The 21,175-nt window shown below is 38.7% G+C and overlaps 1 protein-coding gene across 2 annotated transcripts in view; it reads left to right on the top strand.

The window, feature by feature from the left end:
• Positions 1-21,175, top strand: part of LOC145981756 (uncharacterized) — a 242,044-nt gene that overhangs the window by 159,870 nt on the left and 60,999 nt on the right. The window contains exon 4 of one of the 2 annotated variants that reach the window (XM_083115165.1): positions 10,359-10,383. The exons of the other annotated variant lie outside the window; for it this stretch is intronic. The gene's annotated coding sequence lies outside the window, so the exon portion shown is untranslated. The remainder of the gene's footprint in view (positions 1-10,358; positions 10,384-21,175) is intronic. 2 annotated transcript variants of the gene reach the window in all.

Here is a 21,175-nt window from a genome sequence, read left to right as displayed (position 1 = left end):
CCCGTTCGAATCCCGGCCTGAGCATGGATATTCTTTGTGAGTGTCCCTTAATTAATTTCATCGTATTATCACCCATCCTCATCTTCGCGTTTAGCCAAAAGTTGCAGAAAAGCGAAGTAAAAATAAATCAAATCAATCAATCAATCAAATATGACATTATTGTCCAGGTAGATTCCACACTTTTGCGTTGAAAAGCATGTTTTTGTTAAGGTCCAGGAATTTTAAATATATTAAATTCCGGTCCAGGAGTGAAAATCAGCAAGCGTAAATTGGTTCTGAACCCCCTGTTAAGTATTTCAATTCGGTCCAGGAATATTTTTTTCCGGTTCAGTTTAAATACGGTCCAGGAACCTTTTTTTCCGTCTCCACAATTTAAATCCTGTCCAAGTTCCGTATTGAAATGAAACTATGCAACTTGGACCGAATTTAAATTGTGCAAGAAAAAAGGTTCCGGTCCTGCAGCGGAACTCAATAGAACCCATTAGAATTTATGGGGTACTGAACCTTTAACAAGCCTGTTGAAGAGGCCACAGTTCGCGTACTCGTCTGACTAACGAAATCAATGGGTTTAGGATTCGTTTCGTGGCATGAGGAATGGCTCATTCTCTTTCGCCAATTGCATTACTCCCACAGAAGTACCAACATTTGAAAATACAGCAACATAAATCATTGTCCTTACGTTTCTGCGCTCCTTACCTGTTTTCAAACGAAGCCTGGCATAAGCTTCTTAATATTCCCCACGCTTATCATTTTTCAGCGCAGTGAATTTTTAGAACGTCACGCTAGATGGCCACGGTGTCGATTCTTATCTCCGGTTTTCTGGAGAGAGAGAATTAAACGAATTATTAATATATTCCTGGCTAAATAACCCAGAAAGTCCTCCGATTTGTCCTATTGGCTTATATAGCCACGTCGTGTGAAGTTAAGAATTTATCATTCCGGAAAGAAATAATAAAAGAAATGCAATTAGTAAATTATCAACAACATCGTGATCTTGCAGTGGAAGAGAATGCGATCGGAAGATTCACAAGACTAATTGAACGGTATTTTTTACGCTTTTAATTGGTGTTATTCGGTTATATGTCTTAATTCGCTAATATTTGGAGCGTGAAATTAATACTGGCCAAAGCACCATAAGCCAAAAGTGGCAGAAACGCGAATTAAAATAAACTAAATCAATCAATCATTTTGATAAATAGTTATGTAGATGACATGTGGAAAGATTCTTATAAATACGTATACATAACTAACTCTCTAGCCTTCTTAAACCCGAAGGTTTATGGCTGCAGCAATACAAGTTTAATGAAATCATACCAATACCAACCATGCGAAATTTTTAGGAATGTTAAAACATAAAGAAGCGAGTATGGTTTCGCTGCATCATTGCGAAATAAAGATTTGTTTTTGTGGTAGTCTGCCCGGATTTAGGGTGCGCTTGGGGCTTCAGCCCCCAGTCTCCATCTGCAAAGGGGTCTCCACTGGGGGAAAATTGCTTTCAAATGGCTACAAAGTGAAAAAAAGAGATATTAGAAAGATGGTAAAAACTGTATAAGATATGTAACAAACTGACATAACTCATATAAATTAAAAACCGAGAGCTAATATTTCAAGCACATTTCTTTACTACGGAATCATTGTTATATATATATACATATACATATATATATATATATATATATATATATATATATATACATATACATATACATATATATATATACATATACATATACATATACATACATACATATATATATATATATATATATATATATATATATATATATATATATATATATATATGTGTGTGTGTGTGTGTGTGTGTGTATATACATATATATATATACTCGTGGCGCAACAACCTGTGAGGGCCAGAGCCTACCTACCAACTGCCGACCTCAGGTTACGGGGTGGAAGTTCGTATTTAGGGTAGGGTGTTAGCAGTGGCATGCCCAAGAGGGGGTAGTGGAGGTCATAACCCTCCCTTTGGCCCAGAATTTCTAAAAAAAAAAGGACGCCAAAGGTAAGAAAGTGTGGCAAAATCAGGATGAACTACTAAAAAGAACTATTTGTAATCCCTCCCTTTCGAAAATCCTGGACACACCACTGGGTGTGGGTAAATTTAGACAATGGAAGGATTAAGACTTTTGAATTGGCCTCAGTGAACATCGTAAGTTTCTAGTAGTGTAGCAGTACGCCAACAGATGTCTCTACCTTGGCATCTCCCCAATCCCGTTTTTTTCATACTTATAGGTGCTAGGAGAAATATTCCCGATACAAAAAGATTAATACAAATTCTTCAGTCGCAGTGTAAATGCCTTAACATCTCGCGTTAATTTCCTCAACTGCTGCCTTTATTTGTTTATACTCTCCTGCTGATTCTCAGATAACTTGTCTCTTCCCCTTCGCAGAGTGGTTCCTATTATAGCATAATGTTTGACAGATGAACGGGAGAGAAGGCTTCAGAGTTTTTCAACTTGACACTTCTCGCCACACCCATCGTCTCGCTGGCTTTGCGTTCTGTGTTTGCTAACTACTCCAATAAGAGCCTGTCCACACAAACGTCACTTCTTTGACATCTGATTTTTAGAAAGAGATACCGCGCCTCTCTGGGAAGATCTTACTGGGAACAAAAAATTGAATTGTCGTTATTTGTATTCCTGTTATTTTTACTCAATTTGAGTTTTTGTGTTAAGTTCACTTTGTTCACAGTAAGGCTAATCGGGACTGGACCTACAGATTGAAGTGGAATCCGAACTATTTTGTTTCTTTCTTTCTCTTTCTCTCTATCTATCTAGAGATAGAGAGAATATAAAAACAAAGAAAATGAGAGGCCAGAGGGAAAGAGAGAGAGAGAGCATAAAAAACAAAAGGAGAGGAGAGAAAGAGAGAGAGAATATAAACAAAAAAGAGAGGAGAGAGAGAATAGAAAACAAGAAAGAGAGGAGAGAGAGAGAATAGAAAACAAAAAAGAGAGGAGAGAGAGAATAGAAAACAAAAAAGAGAGGAGAGAGAGAGAGAGAGAGAGAGAGAGAGAGAGAGAGAGAAATAGGAAACAAAAACGAGAGGAGAGAAAGAGAAGGGGGTTATCTCCATCTGGTATCGAACCCGGGATGCTTTGATTACAAGGCGATGAGGTTACCACTACGTCATCTGGGAGGTCCATTCGGTTATTTTACGTGCCTTTTTCTACCCTTCTAAGCCCCACGACAGGTTAAGTTTGCAGCAAGTTTAATGTATTAATCCACGCGAGAACGGCGCTCAGCATCTCCCGTGCCAGTCTTACCTCAACCGTCGAGCTGTTCATGTCACAGGCAGCGAGGAAATCGGCAGTATTGCAGCGGAACTATATTCTGACTCCCTTTTGGGTCTTCATATGCGAAAAGTTCCTGCAAACTTAACTTGTCGCGGGGCATAGATCAATGACATTATCATCAGTTGCTATTCACTGAACAAAGAGATTCCTTATCCAGGACTCTTGGCTTCGCAGCGTTAACACTACAGCATGTAGATTTTCAAAAATCACAGTTGGATTCTAAGAGTCCAATACACACACACACACGACACAAGTGACCAAAAGTATGTGTATCGTAAATGATCACGTTTGTCTTGAGATTATATACACTATCATATTCAACTATCAGACCATGAGTACATAATAAAAACTTTACGATACAAACGCTCTGAAAATTTATCTGAATAAATTTGTTACATTTATTACATAGCCTTCTGTCCACTTACTGCTATCTCCTTGCTCAGGCACGGACTCTTAATCTCAGGTTTTTTTAACTTGGGTTCTTGTTAATAGCTGCCGATAGAAAACAGAAAATGATCTTTCATATTTTATTGATAAATGTTACTTCATAATTTTGGCATCACTAATTAACATACTCGAGTGATTTATTTATATATGTAAAAGGCGGTTGACATATTTAAAAAATCTCAATCTCAATAGCAACAGAATTGTTACTAATGTTAAAGTAGAATCTAAAATTTTTACTTGACCAAGTTTATCATTTAGTTTATAATATGCTTTTACACTTGCATATCCAACATTTCGAGTCTTCTGTTATGGCACTCTCGTATTTCTTCAAAATAATTCTTTACGGTTTCTTTTCTGTTTGTTTTTAGTTCAAACTTTCATTCAATATGTTTTAAGTTTAAGGTGCTGCCATCTATCCTCCGCTTTTTCACTTCTTTATGGCTAGTGGTCTATACTTTTGGTTCACTCTATTGTATCACTTTCATAAAATTGCGTTGCTTTCTTTATTATAAGTACAACCAAGGGAGTCCGAAGGTTTTTTCTGTGAAGGCAAAGCAAGATTTCATATCTTGTCCTTCAGTCATAGTTATTATTATTATTATTATTATTATTATTACTATTGCTGCTATTATTATTACTGGGTGAGTCTTTTAAAAGAGGCCCCGTGGAAAATGCGCTCCTTGCATGTAGGCAACCCTGGTACACCGAAGAGAAGAGCGGGTTAGAGAACATTCCAGGATATGTCATGTCATGTCATGTTGTCGAATATGCTTGGCACCGATATCCTGGACTGTTCTCTAACCCGCTCTTCTCTTCGGTGTACCAGGGTTGCCTACATGCAAGGAGCGCATTTTCCACGGGGCCTCTTTTAAAAGACTCACCCAGTATTATTACATTACAAATGATAAAATTCAAATTGAATTGAACATACTTTTCCGTTGTATACAAATTCAGACTCAAGTCTACTATTTAATAAATAGAAACTGGTATCCCCTTGCTTCCTTTCCAAAAACATATATCAGTTTGTTGATGAACAGTTCTATGTCTTTTTGTACTTCTTCACAATGCACAGATATCAGAGACTACTTAATCTACTGTCCTTCATGGTATCTCTGATTCATGTTTTTACATTGCGAAGGGCACTGTAAAAATAATAAAAAGTAATAATTCAAAATGACGAGGTGTGAATCAAGGTCAGATCCCGACTCCTGCACCACGAGCAGGCAAGAAATTCCAAAGGATCTTGAATAAAATATGTTAATTCTTGATATTTTCTGCACTATAAGTGTCTGAAATTTCTTGAATTTAACAGCTTTTATTCCAGAAGTGGAAAAACAATCACTTGGCTGGAAAATAGTGTACAATTCGAGATTTTCACCGCAAATTTCCGGCCCTGGTCGGGAAATGGAGATTTTTCTCAGTCCCAAACGTCAGAATTATTAATATTTCCTTCCCCCCCCCCCCAATCCCGTCCTAACCAAAATTTTTCCGTCCAGCATGCCCCTCGCAATCAACATGATTCTAATGTCTCTTGTGGAAAAGTTATCTCGTTATTTGTTGGACATGACAGTTTGTAATAAAATATCGCTACAATTTCACCATTCGAATTATATATGATATTTTCACAGATATCTCAGGCAGGGGGAGGGGAGCATCTGCCCCCCTTCCCCTGCGGACGCCCTTGAGTACAACATGGATATCACCATTTGATGTTTCTTCCACTCGTGCAAATGTGTGAGAAAGTTATAAAAATAATTAAAATGTGGGTGGAACTAAGTGTGAAATAATTCGAAGAGAAATAATAGAACAGCTCTAGACCCTAATCCTTTACTCACTTTCTTTTCCGATTTTGCAGAAATGTTTTGTAATGTTCTTGGTTGCTGTTCATTCAGTTGTTGTTGTTTTTTTTTATGTTGCCTGGTTGAAAATGGACATGAAGGCTCAGATATTGTAGTTTTCTGGAGTTGTTCTTAAACTTTGAATTGCAAGTCCCTAAGAAGTCAGTGCGGATCTACAAATTTTGGGCCCCCTCAAAAATTTTACCAATGGCCCCCTCTATTTACACCCCATATACATACATACATACATACACATACACATATACGTATATAATGTATTGGTGTGTGTGTGTGTAATTGTTGATCTCATGTTGACAAAGTCACATACAAGGGCCTAGAGGTGATAAAAAAAGTCCCTTAACACCCCCTATAAAAGGTAAAGGAGTGACGCTGGGTGCAATTGGTCATGATAGAAATAGATTAGGCTTGGGAACCACATTGGTGTGTTCCAATCGCACGTCCGCTATATTGAATTCAACTCAAAATTTTTAAATTGGAAGGGAGTGATGTGATGTATATATGAGACTGTTTTCTCCCACCTGGAAAATGATACATTTGTTACAATCATGCAGTCGTAACTTTTTCCTGTTTAAAGATAGGTTGAAGAAACCTTCACCACTGCATTGCTCGTGAAATTCTAGCCTGATTTGTAGTCTGACAGCCACATAAAGGTCGGAATTTTCCCGGCTTTTTCCCAGCATAAAGCGGCTCTAGGGTCCATTCCGCCTCAAATTAAAGGGTACCGGGGAGGGGGGTGTAAAGGCGGGCGCAGCGTGGTGCTGATCACATCACCTCCAAGATGGCCGACATCGAAAATATGTGGAGCCGTACCCACACATACCTTAAATGAGCCTTCATGGCACGGTGCTACTATATGCACAGGGAACTTTAACTTTACCTGTATATATTATATTAGTTTCTGTACCCCTGAGTAGCTTTTTACATACGTCAATGGCTGAGGGCCCCCTAAAGACTAATTTGTCTCTGCCCCTCCCCCCCTCGCACTGTGGGGTTTTGCGGCTTGTAGATCCGGCACTGCAAGGAATTATTTGGGTTTATAAGCCCTTATGATAATCGCTTTCTTTGGTAAATAACTCATTTTCTCTAGAACAATTGAGCAGTTCGGTGGTAAAACTTGAAAACCCCAAATGTATGAAACTAAGAACAACGCAAAAGAATGCTTACCGATCACGTTATTTTCCCGTTTGATTCTTCCAGTTACTGGCTCCTGTGTGGCAACAGGAGAGAGTGCAGGAATGGGACACTGTACAACAACTTGATTTCAAACGGAATTTGAGTTGTGAAATTTTATTCTGGAATCGCTGAATAATTGCTAGGAAGCAGGGCCCATCATTATTACTACCCAATTCCCAAAATATGTTTGCTGCGTGACGTCGAAGTAAGTTTTTTAATATTGATATAAAGATGCTAATGATTGAGTTAAGGTAACTCAACCATGACCATGTACGTACCAGTAATCGATATGTCATTGTTAAAAGTCAAGAAACATGGCAATGTGCAAACCTAGCAATACGAGAAAATATTTGGAAACACTGTACAACTCCCAACTTCTGTCGTGTGAACAATAGCCGGTTCAACACAAGAAGAGTGTCGTCTGTTATCTAGATAACATTGTTGGTAGCGCAAATTTTGACTTGTTTTTTTTTTGTTTCCTTATCAATTTTATTAAACGTAAGAACAGCTACTGAACGAAATAATGTAATTGAAAATATCACAAATACTGTCCACGTTTCTGTATGTAGACTGTTTGACATGGTTAAACGCTGATCCACTACTACTTTTTTTCTTCTTCTTAAATCCACTAACCCATCACTAACCAATATGGCGCCTTCCAACATCACGGAGTACCCTAATCGACCAACCTATATGTATCTAACTTCGTTATATTTACGCGGAGATCTGGCAACATGCACCCTCGATTGCCATGACAAACGGTGCTGCCATCTGTTATCGAAGAGTTACCAGAAAATTGTCTTTAGTATGGCCTTAAGCTACAACTTGATTTAGCACTTTTACTCTTCTTTATGTGCATCCCTGTTCAAAGTATCACATCCTTTAACTTCCATTAACACCACCTGTTGTGTCATTTTATCTGAACAAGAGTGTACAAAGACAGTACTTGGACTTTTATTACCTTTGTGACGGAATGAACGCACACAGTGGTCTAAATTACCTACTGATCCCATAAAACTGTTGAATGGGCAAAAGCCATTCAGCTTATCTAGCTCCCCAGCGAGCAATTTGACTACACTTCACCATTTCGGAGAAAGTTACACGAACCGACAGTTTGAATAAGGAACGTTGTACCGTTTCAGCTTTGTCCTTTGTTCTGATATCAGCTCAATTTCGAAAATCTTGGGCTGTGTTTGCTCCACTAGCCCAATGAATGAACAGGGGAAAGCGATCCAGTTTCTCTCTCGCTAGGGTCTTTATCAGAAGCTCACGATTTCTTGAAAGAAATCGTTTCCTCCTGCCATTCGCTCCCATTTGCCCTTTTATAGATTTAACGGCTGAACAAAGGCTGGTAATTGCATCAGTGTTGCTTCGTTTTGAAGTTGAAGCAGAATTTTCCAATTGGTTAAAGCTGTAACTTGCAATTGAAACCAGGGTGCGCAGTCATTGAAGACTTGTGACGGGGGGCTTAATCTACAGGGTGATTCAAAAGTCAAGGTACGTAGGAATTTGTAGTAGCGTGTGCGCCTTGAACATCAATGCATTTGTGAACGCGACGTTTCAGAACCTTTTGCCGAACATCCGGCATAATCATGTCTGCACATTGCACAATGCGTTCCTTCAGACGCTGGATGTTCTGAACCTTAACTGAGTAGACGAGCGCCTTTAAATGACCCCAAAGTACAAAATCCATTGGTTTCAGGTCTGGTCTCTGTAGCTGCGACTGCCAACCAGGAAAATCACCCTTTCGTCAGCATCTTCCTTCACTCACTCACAGTGATCTGAAAAGAGACAACTTGCTATGTAGCTTGACTTTTGCCTCACTCTGTACAATGTGTGTGTGTGTGTATAAATTATATATAATATACTTATTTGTGTTATTGATATAAAAATAAATTACTAAATATTTAAATATTCTTATTAAATACATATAAATTAATGAATTTGCTACTTCAGATATTTATAAAGTATCAAACTAATTCCTTTATTAATGGTTAAAGATGTCAATAAAGTACATAATAGCTGAAATAGTTTTATTATGAAACTATAATTTTTTGTTAAGTTCTTGCTTGCTATTGCTTGCTAATATAATCAATTAGATTTCATAGTTAGGCTATATTTGTCATTTATTCTTGTTTTCCTTTTATTGTGCATATATTGTTATTCTTGTAGATCTGTTAATGTTTTCTTGAAAGAGAGAGCATTCAACACTCGCAACCACACTACTGTGTGAGTGCGTGTTTTCGATATTATCCTTAGTAAAGTATATTTGAAGTCAAAACTAATTGCTTATCGTTTGTTATTTTATAACAAAAACTTTCCTCCTCAGAAATATTTGGTGAGGAGGATTTTTGATGCCAAGATTGTTAGTGGGGGGAAATACTCCCTGCCCCCAGGATTGCGCACCCTGACTGAAAGTCTTTTAATTTCTCAATTTGCGACGAAAAAGACAGTAGAAACGCCAGAAAGAAGTTAGAAGAGGGTCAATCCCCCTACCCCGAGCTGAGAGCATTTCATGGTGAACTTGTGCCCACCTTACCCTCCAGAGGTTACGTCATTTTGGCTGGATAGGGATGCATTCTTTGCCACACATACTCCAGAAGTGGTTCCTTTTTCACAGGAAGAATTGGCAAGTAGGCTAATATAAAATAAGAAGGGGGTAGAACGTTTATCTTTCGCTTTGCTAATTACATATTAAAGTATATTCAAATTTTTACATTACTAAAACTAGTAACACAATGTACATTGAAGGCATATTTCCTACAGTATTTTTTTCCGAAAAATTTGACATGCCATTAAAAATATTAATAATAAAAATAACTGCTCAATAATACGTTAACTATTATAGAGGGTTCGGGAAAGACTTTAGAAATGTAAATAGAGCCATGAAAGAAATTTCAAAGGGGAGAAGGCAATTCCCCGACTCCCTCCCCCATCATTTAAATTCAAACGCTGATTCGAGTGTTTAACTAGCATGAGAGTTCCTTTAAAACATATCCCTTCATTAATTTAGTTCAATCATCATTCATTCTCATGATTAACTTGGAAGAAAAAAAAATAATTCTGCTAACCCAAAACAGAATGTATGTCGATTAACAACCGTGTATATTGAATTATGCATTGTAATGTTCTCCCAATAGGATTAAGAATACCATTCACGGTACACAATGAGCTAAAATGCAATTTCATTTCTTCAGAATAATTTACCTTTCAATTGATGCTCTTAATTATTTTAATGATGATTTTACAAATTTTTCTACGTACGAACAGGTGGCAGAACAGTAAATTAAATAAGAATTAACTTAAAATCGAATCATATGAATCAGAGTTACTAGTTGCAAAGAAAGAAGGTTTTGGAAATATTATCAATTAGCGAAAGGTTAATAGCAATCTCGATTAGTGTTAAAACTGAATACAACACACAAGAGAATGCTCAGTTTATTTTATAAAATTCGACTTTATGTTCCTTGAAGAAGAAAACTGTGGTTTGAACTATTGTGAAAATTTGCTGTGAACGTAGAAACATTAACATATTTTATATTGAATTTTCTTGTTTCTTACAGGTCAGTGTAGCAAGAGTTTCTACACGTGAGTATAACAAGAAATCGGAACAAACTTTCCACTTTTTAATTTTCACATGTAATGAAAATTTACTTTTACGTACTAGAAACTACAGAGAAGGGGCTGAGAGGCTCAAAGCCGGTATCATAGACATAGGGTACCATAGGCACCTATTTAGGAGGGGGTGGGAGGTATTTTATGCTCCCCAAAATTCCCCAAGAGGAGCATATCTAGAGAAAGATATACATAAAATATAAAATGTTGTTTATTTCAATCTTGCACGCCCTAATTTTATTTTAAGTTGGCACTACTACATTGTAATGTGGGTATATTTCATGCTTCTTATGCTCTTCCCCTAATTCTATTTAAAGTTGGCACTACTACATTGTAATGTGGGTTTATTTCATGCATCTTATGCTCTTCCCCTAATTCTATTTGAAGTTGGTACTACTACATTGTAATGTGGGTTTATTCTATGCATCTTATGCTTTTCGCCTTTTCTGTTTCACCTTTCCCCGCGTTTATATACATCTACCCTCTATTCCAGAGACCATGCTAATTACTATATTCAAATAAATGTATCAAATAGGATAAATAATTAACAATAGATCGGAATTCTTTGCCTTGATTTCGTTAAGTCATAAACACCACAATCAATCATACTGATTTCTAAACCTCAGTTTAATTTTTCGACATATTTGGAAAATACCACATGTAATGGGCTTTATACAGGTAATTCGGCCATTCGACTATTTAACACCATCGTTAACCAAGATATTCAGCTGAACTGTTTTGTTTATTATTATTTATTATTTTGGCTATGACAACGATAACACTCATAATATTAGTTATATTTTTATACCTCAAGATATTTACTGAGTAAAGTTAAAATTTATCACAATTTTCATGGTCATAATTACAATCTACTTAATTCAACGAATTACTATCTCTTTTCAATTTGGTTTTCCTTAAGGCTCGTCTGGACCCTTGGCAACCGAATGGGCGAATTTTAAAAGAAAATTCCTCTCCATTCGAAATATCGCTGTGATATTGCAAAATATGAAAAATGACATACGCTTAGAATTCCTTCTAGAGCGTTGACGTGAATTTTCATGTAGTTTGCTTTCACTGATGTCTAAATATTATCAAAAGTTTCGAAATTACGTAAGTCTATTAAAGTATTGATAATATCTACATGAAAGCAAATTGCATGAAACTTCACGTCAATGCTCTAGAAGCAATTCTAAGCGTATGTAATTTTATATATTTTGGAATATCACAGCCGTTTTTCGAATGGAGAGGAAAATTTTTAAAAATTCGCCCATTCGAATGCCAAAGGTCCAGCCGAGCCTTAACGCGTATTCCGACCCCCCTGCTCTTCATATCACTTTGTTTCTTATTCTTTCTTTAAAATATTATTTTCGTTCCTTGCCTCTTCTTATCACTGTTTATCTCTGCGTGTTGAAAAACGTGAAGCTTAATCATATAAAATCAAATTAGCTTATGGTTAGTTTTTGCATTTCCGGACCTCCTGGGCCCCCTAAATACATCCTTGTCCCCTTTGTATATAAGGTTTAGCATAGTGTGGGGGCAAAAGTAGCGAAAAGTGGTAGGGAAACTGCCCCCCCTCGCCGCCACTGACTGGTGGTGATTAGAAACTTAAGGCCCTATCACACGGAACTGGATTTCTAGTAGGAATGCCCTAGTTGATGCTGAACTGACTTTCTAGGTAGAAATCATGGCCGCCTGGCTGACTGCTTCACTGGTTTGGAGGAATAGGACATGTTCTAATTGCTACTATACTGAACGCAACTCCAACTGGCATTTGAGCCAATGCCAATGCCAATGCTTTATTAACAGGTTTTTTGTAAGTATCGGGACCATTGTGCCCTTGACTTACTATCATGTTCTTACAAAATAGTGTATATACAACATTTTTCTTGCTATAACCCGGGTCGACTGTCGGCCGGGATTTGGACAATAGTTCATCTGTATTATTTCACTAATTTGAAATTGTTGAGTTCCTTGTTATAATTTTGCATTGACAGAGGAAGGAAAAAATCACTATTATTTTTCAAACCATACATAGTTCGGTGCACTGATGAAAAGTTCTAATCGCAAACTACATTTTGCACATCACTTTAAGACACAAAACATAAAATAACCACATAGAATAATAATAATGATAACAATATATAAGTAACAATAAGTAACAAAGAAACAACAAAATCACAATCTGTGCTTTTATAACTGCACTATCAAGGAACACTAATCTGCTCCATTGAAAACAGTACTTTGAAGTACTCATAAACAGGGAGTATATGTAACACATAACACAATAATACAATAGCATTTTTGAATTTAGATTTGTTCAAAATTTCGGGGCATGGAGTGGGTCATCCGGACCTGTGGTCGAGTTCCAATGCCCCGAACCGCTGGATTTGGATGCTGTTGGATCTGGCTCCAGAACTTGTAACACATGGCATATATAGCAGATTGAACATAATCTAGTTCAAGGTCCTCATGGATTTGTAAGATACGAGTATCTCGGCTATGACCAGTAATAAGTCGAGCAACATTATTCTGTATAATCTGCAATGTCCTTATGACTGAAGGTCGGAGATGACCCCAAGCTGGTGCTGCATACAGGAGTGTGGGACGTACCATCATCTTATACACATGCAAGCGAGTCGTCAGTCCCAAGGTAGGATTTCGGAAAACTGGGTACAATTGTCCAACTCGATTTTGTGCTTTTGCTGTCACAGTTGAGATGTGTTTATGGAAATTTAGTCTTCGGTCCAAAACCACTCCTAGATATGTGGTAAAAGGTTTGTCCGGTATAGAAGATCCCTGGAGTCGTAGAATCTTTGGTAGTTGTCTATGTCGACGTGTAAATAAAACCGCAGCACTCTTCAGTGAATTATACTTCATGCACCAGCGAGTAGACCAATCTTCCAACTCTAATAGTTGTTGTCTCATCCTGCTATAGCATAGATCTTGTAAAGGGCTATTTGTAAAGATGGCAACATCATCTGCATAGGTAGCTAACATGCATCTATGAGTAGCAGGGATATCACTGGTATATAAAGCAAACAGAAGTGGAGATAAAACAGCTCCCTGAGGGACACCAGCATGTATGATCTTAACGGTAGATCGAGCACTTAAAAATTGCACCTGAAATTGTCTCTTTTGTAAATACTGATCCAATAATTGCACCAAATAAATAGGAACTCCCAATTCCGATAGTTTCACAATTAATCCAGAATGCCAAATTCGATCAAAGGCTTTGTCGGAGTCAAGAAATACCCCTAGAGTATGTCGACTGAGATTAAAGTTTCCTGTAACATACTCCACTACTCGGACCAGTTGCGTAGTAGTACTATGATGTCGACGAAATCCGAATTGATGATACGGTAGCAAGCCTTTTTCATCCACCACAGCTTGTAATCGTCTGAGTAGTATATGTTCAAAGATTTTGCTAACATGGCTCAGAAGACTTATAGGTCTATAATTCTGTGGTAGAAGAATGTTCTTTCCTGGTTTTGGCAAGAGGATTATTTTTGCTAGTTTCCAACTTGATGGATAATAGCCGGTAAGGAATATAGCATTGAAGACTTTTGCTAGAAAAACTAACAATTTTCTGGGGCCGTTCTTCAGTTGTAATGTAGTAATAGTATCAAAGCCAGGTGCCTTACCAGGTCGAAGAAGATTTATAACACCTTTGATCTCCTGAGGGGTTGTGAGAAGTGGATAAGCTGTGAGTGGTTCATGACGTAATTGTTCCAGTTGATGTTGAATCTTCTGGATATAATTGCCATTATGCGGTTGATCTGGTGTGTGGAATTGGTCCTCCAGATGTTTGGAGAACACTTCAGCCTTCTCCTCTGGTGTGTACACCATGCCATTTGGACCCTGGAGAGGGTAGGTAGCAGATTGTGGATTCTTTCGCAGATAATTTCTTAATAATTGCCAGAATCTACTATCCTGCATTGATATCCCGGAGAATTCGGTGTCCCAATCTGCCTGTCGCTGCCGAATGAGATATCGGCGAAATCGATCGTGAAATTGATTATACAACTGTTTGTAGCGATGGTTATAAGTTTGTTGCCATTTCCGTCGGAAATATTTTTTACAGTTCAGGAGGATCATACCCTCACGGGATAGACAGCCATAGTTATTGTATAACTGAGGGGTTCTGATAGTGGAGTAAAGATAAGAAGTTTGTATACCTGCTGTAAGGTTTTGTAAAGCCGAATCAATTTCGGCTGGGTTTTTTAAAGCTAAATGCAAGTCAATGATAGGCACTAATTGTCGAGTGTAAGCATCCCAGTCTGTTGTAACATGATATTTTGGAGGAGGAGGCTTCAATAAATTATGATGAACAATTTCAAAGAGTATTGGTTGATGGTCCGAGTCTAGATCATGAATAACATAGGGACCAGTCATAATATTTACACCTTGATATATCAAGATATCCAACACATCTGGAAGTCCACGTCCTCGTGGATAATGAGTGGGTTCTCTTGGGGCAAGAATGGGCAAGTTCAATTGTTGGACACTTTGGAGAAGAGAGGCACCTCCACGGTTCACTACACGCGAATTCCATGCAGGGTTTTTACAATTTAGATCACCAGCTAAAATCACTTTGCGGCCCAAGCGAAAAACAGTCTCTAGTTCTTGTATAGGAATAAGCTGTTCTGGAACGTTATATCCTGCTACCAAAATTAGTGGGTCGGTGGTAGTTAATAGTTCAATTATTGTGATTTCTAAAGCTTCTAGAGCTGGATTTGGAAGTTGACGTGCAAATAGCGAAGATTTCACAACTACAGCCGTACCTCCTTTCCGTCCCGGGAACCGATCGTTTCTATAAATAGTATAATTTGCAATTTTCCATTTATTACGGGGTTTCAAGTGCGTTTCATTCACCAGAGCTATATCAACATTATATTCACGTAAAAATTGTTTGAAAGTCAGGAATTGAGTACGAACTCCATCAGCATTCCACTGAACACACGTCAATGTTCTACTTATCGGAGTACCTTTACGGGCCATTTCCGAAAAGGTTATCCAAAACATCCATGGCAACACTGAACTTATCTACGATTGTCTTGGCATGACTAATTCGCTGTAGTCCAGATTTAATTTTTTGAAGAAAACCCCTGAAATCGAAAATTTCTTTTATGCTAGTCCAAATGTCCTTAAATTCCTGGCCTCTGGTATTAGTTTTTGTATTTGCAGCAGTAACATAGCTCTTAGTGTTTGGTAGTGCAGGGAAAGCTGTCTGGTCTTGTAAGGAAGGAGGTGATTGCTTAGGAGTGTCAGAAGAAGACTGTACACCATTTTTGCGGAGTTCTTGCGCTCGTTGTACACGTTGGAAAATTGGACAACCGCGAAAGTTAGCAGGGTGGTCACCTTCACAGTTTACACATTTAGCAGGTGATGTACGGTCTTTTTTAGGACATTTCCGTGTATCATGTAATTGAGCACATTTGACACAGCGAGCTATGGCATTGCAGTTCTGTTGGGCATGTCCAAGTCTCTGACATTTAAAACACTGTATAAATTGCCGTGGGTGATACTCCTCTATCACCACACGGTGTTGTTCACAATATGGTTCTTTATAGATTCCTTTCGCAAATTCAGTCTTTTTAATGGTCAGCAGAAAAAGAGGTAATGGCACGAGTTTATGGGTACTTTGATCCTTCTGTTTCAACTGAGATACCTTGAGCACATCATAACCTAGTTCTTGATAGAATCTACCGATATCCATAATATTTGTATCCATTGGAAGTTTTCGCAGTACAACTCGAAGTACCGGAAACCCTGTTTGAGTCCCGGTTGCATATTCGAGATTATGACTTTTCAGATGATCAATAGCAATATTATACTCCTCCATAGTGGCAAAGTGAATTTTTGATCCAGTAGAAGTATGGTATATTGTAGGATTAATTTTAAGTGCTTTGAAGTGTTGGGAGAGGGCATAGAAATTGTTAAGGTTAAACACATATATGGGTGGTGGTTTCATTCGACGGGTATCTTGAATAGAATTTCGTGTGGTTGTATCATCCCCTTTGTCACCAGGAGCATCCTCAGTTTCGTGTTCCTGAAGAGCACTAAATTGATTATTCAGTGGGATGGATATTGGCTGATATATCGGTAATCTCCTTGCCGTCTTCTTGCTGAGCTGAAAGCCCTCAGCATCCACTCGGGAATCCTCACCAGATGAATCGCCACTATCACGGGGCCTCTTGTTGGAAACACTAGTTGTAGATTCGGTTTTCTGTAGTTTAGGGTCCGTAATAGCATCTGGGAGCGAATTCGTGGAATTATGAAGTGATTCTCTGGAGCGAAAGTTGGGAACAGTCGATCCTTGTAATATGTGTGGTCCATGTATTTCTGTCAGATCCGTATCAGATGAGGAAAGCTGAAAACCACGTCGTCTGTATCGAGCAGTCCTGAGTGGAGGGGATTTAGGTGTTTCAAAGTCCTGTTTTTTCATTGTCGAAGCTTGAGGAAACGGGAAGCAAATTACGAAGACGCCTAAGTTGGTGAAAAACACCCCCCAATTGCGTTTTCGAACATATTATCGGTGCACACAACACCTGTCAAAGTGTACACCACGATTTGTATCTTCCTGTTGTGTCCGGAAGGAATGAAGCAAATGTGCAGTACAATGTCTTTTATACAGCACGATTACCCCGCACTCGCGAACCGGTGATTTTTGCCGAATTACACGATTACACGAATATACTAGCTCTCAGTTCCCCAAAGTACAGTCCGATGTGAGATTTTAATTAGGTTTTATGCACTTCGATCACCAATGGAAAGCTGACGAACCACAAATGTGGCTAACGGTGTATATAATGCGATCTGAGTCCACTGATTCAAAAGAACTGTTCTTTGAATCAAAACAAAGCACCGTCTTTGTACTTCGGTAAGCACAGTTTTTAGCGATTTTTGTACAATTATTCACAACCACGGAACCGGGTTACTTACATCGGGCATCTGACAACTTCCGAAACACTAGATAATATCCGGATAACACTAGAACTTGATTCTTCTTACCGTAATTAGCGAAAAATAGAGAGCTCAACGCAATACGTCCGACTCACTTATTACCGCCACCGGAAGTCGTCACATTTGAGCTTGATGGCTGTTTCTGGCGCGCATTGTCCCCCAATCATTTTCGAGGGCGTGTGGTCCGATGGGCGTCAACAAGCTCAGTTGCGAAGTAAAACCTGAAGGGATCACATCGCCCTCCCGATGCAACGTTGCCAAGCGTACTTCTGTTTTTGCCAGTTGCCTTTATATGACTGTGTCCGCCTGCATCCCGACCTGTGGTTGGTCCTTCCGGAGACTTCAACGTACAGAACCAAGTGTGCAGTTGAACCGCTGATTTCTGGTGTTGACCGAGAAAACTCTTTCTCCTTTTACAGTACGTTTGGCAACATGTGGTGAACCCAACGCTCATTTGTTTCGTCACGCGAACAACCTTCGGTACCTTGTGACTCGATAATGCCCGATCTCAGTCGAAGAAAATTCTACTGATTGCTGATTCGCTGTTTCCCAGCCGCCAGGTGGAGTTGCGTTTAGTATAGCTTTCCTCGACTGGATTCTGTGGAACAGCCAAGCAGAGCAAAGTTTGCCCCTGTGAAGATAATCTGTGGGTTTGCAAAGGAGCATTTTTTGTCTGTGGTTTCCGAGTACTGGCTGTTTATGTTATAGTTTCTCCGTTTCTAGATAAGAAAAAAGTAAAGAGTTGACGTGCAGTGCATTCGTGTCAGTCCATTTTACATGCAAAGCGATGAGATGTGTACGTGACAAATATGATTAGCTGAAAATGAAAATCCTTATTATTACAAGTATATTAATAAACGTTTGACTTTTTTTTGTGAATGAGTCCTGCGAATCTCATGTATGAATAATGCAAACTCGAGTTAAAAGGCTTGTTCGGTACTCATTGATTACCATAATTTTTTTGGAGCCAATCTCTAGTTCATACTTTTCCTTTTTTAATAAAAGCACAAAGCAGTAATTCTTCTACAACATGCTTCAGATTGCTCGTCCACGTCCACCTTTAAGCCGGCTTTAGACGAAACCATAAACAAATGCTTCCAAAAATCTTATAACAGATAGTTACTTTACAGTTTTACACCAAAGCATTTCATGGATCATTTCGGTTAGCTGTTCCAATTACAATGTATAATATATACAGCACAAAAGGCACGTCGAGTTACGCCATCTATGGTGAGTGCACGGTGTTTACAATTGAAAAAGCTAAAATATTCTTCCATGCGTGTACAGTAAACGTTGTAAAGTATGTATTTTATCAGCACCATTCTTCTCTACCTAAAACCATTTAATACGAAACGATATTCCTCTCCGTTGAATAGTTATCGTATTTTAAAAGTGTGAAGTGATACGTTGTTTACATCTCACGCGGCCGCCATTATGGGAACAAAAGACTATCGACAAGTACGGTGTAACAAGTATCGTGCGAGGCGAAAACTAGCAAATGGGTAGTCAGTCCAGCGTCAACTAGACCATTCCTACTGGAAATCCATAGGGTCTTTACAACCAACAGTTGAATAAGCGGATCTTCAAAACGCACGACAAAAAAGTCGACCCGATTACCGAAATGACTGTGCACGCCACACGGGGGACACAGAGCGAAATAATGACCCTCTTTTGTCCACACTGGTTTTTCCCAGCGGCCTTCCGTTTCTGCAGGTATCATATTCGTAACTGTTCCATCTCTTCGCGAACTGAATGCTAAAAAAGGGAATGGCCCCTCCAGTTTCGGCAAATACCCTATCGCAAGGCCCCACCCAGCTATTACTCCTAATTCCCGATTGTACCGTTAGGCGGCGCGAAGGTCTCCCCTCCCCCTCCGCCGGCACTGTCAAGGTCTCCAGTGACCTGGTGCGGCAACCTGCAGGCGATGTGGGAACCCAGTAACCAGAAGAACCTTCCTGATCTTTCTCTTCTTTTTATTTATTGGCCAAGAAGTTTAGGCCTGACAGGTGCTAACAGACTGCAGTGTTGCCACGTAAAGCAAAAATTTCATGTAGCGACACAGGATTTTCGTAATATGAAACAATGTATTTTTTTAGTAGTCATTCCTATATTTTGACATCCTGCATGTGATGTTCATTTTTTAGGAATGTTGGCGTAAAGGAGGGGTAGTCTTATGACCCCCAATCAACATATTTGGCCACGCCACTGGAAATTACCCTCGATGCAGGGAAATTCAGATAAAATTTTAGGTAAAATATCAAAACAGAAATTGCATAAAAATATCAAAATTACGTGGAAATATTAAGAGTTTCGAGTTCTGTATTATATTCAATAGTCATCGCCTTGCAATAAAGGGGTCCCGGGTTCAATACCCGGTGGAGGCACATAGTGGTTCGGGTCCCACTTTCAAGTGTAGATCCAGTCCCGATTAGGCTTTCTGTGCATAAAATGGATTTAAAAACTCAAACATTGAAGTATGAAGTTGAAGTTTTAAAATAATTACTTCCCATAATCTAACTTATAAAATTATTACACTCTTATAGTTAATGTTTAACTGTGCCCATGGAAATATTCGGATATCATATATTTTTTTACAAATAGGAAAATAGAAATTTCATAACGATATCAGCATTAGAAGGAAATATTAAGAAATCCTAGTCATATATTACATTCAAGCTCAGTGGCGTCGATTAGGGGGGCGAGGGAGGGCAGTTGCCCCCCCATTTTTTGCCACTTTTGCTACCGCACTATGCTAAACCTCATATGCAAAGGGAATTCAACTGTCCTTGCCCCCCCCCCCCCAAAGGTTTGGCACCTTGCCCCCCGGTTTTGGAAACCAATCGCCGCCACTGTTCAAGCTGTTTTGAAGTTTGAAACACATTTCCTTTCTTGACTTATATTTTCCAACAAAGTGGACTGAAATCAAAATTTACTATCAATAACTCTTCATAATTTAACCACTATGATTCTTGTATTCTCACCGCTAATGTTAACTGTTCTCATGGAAATATTCCTGTTTCATATATTTTTGGCAAAGTTGACAATTTGTTTAATTTATTGTTATTCCACTTTTATTCTTTCAACCAATTCATATTCTCTATGTCTATAGATGTATTAATTTTTGATGAAGTTGTGTTATCGCGACATCAATTTTTATGTGATGAAGGGAAAATTTGTATGAAAAAGGGAAATTTTCACTTGGAAAGGGAAATTAAGTTGACTGTTTTGGCAACACTGAGCCGTACCTCCACGAAGTTACATTCCAGCCCATGGCAGTCTTACGCATTAAGATCTGGGTCAGGTAACAGTAAGGCAACCATATCATTTCTTTTTTCGCCATGATTAAGAGAGAAATTGGACGAGGTGTCCGGCTCATGGAACTTCAGGTGTCTCAGGAATGAGCCTGTGGTTGTATTCAGTAGTGTGGGACCGCACCCAACAATAAAAAGTATATGATGCTTCCAGACAATGAGATGAATGTGGAGCTCCCTATAGTTCGTTCCAAGCTAAGAATACACCGCGTAGCTTATGGCGCAGTGTTGCCAGACGCTGTAAGTGGGAAAAGGCTGCGCCGCTCATTGAACGTCTTGTTATTGTCGAGGTTAGCTAAAAGTGGCGAAAAAGTGATACAAATTATGAAAAATACAGATTCGATTATTAAGATATATGCATGCAGGAACAACCTTGGTCACTCGCGGGAAATTTTCTGAGGGGAAAAAGTGACGTCATGTTTACGTAATGGAGAGAAATGGAAAGCTATGACAGATGGGGTAGAGAATGAAGGCAGGAAGAAAATTGAAGC

Source organism: Lepisma saccharinum, chromosome 30 (assembly GCF_977018435.1).
Source record: "Lepisma saccharinum chromosome 30, izLepSacc3.1, whole genome shotgun sequence".
NCBI classification, from domain to species: domain Eukaryota; kingdom Metazoa; phylum Arthropoda; class Insecta; order Zygentoma; family Lepismatidae; genus Lepisma; species Lepisma saccharinum.
This window is presented reverse-complemented; position numbering and strand designations above follow the sequence as displayed.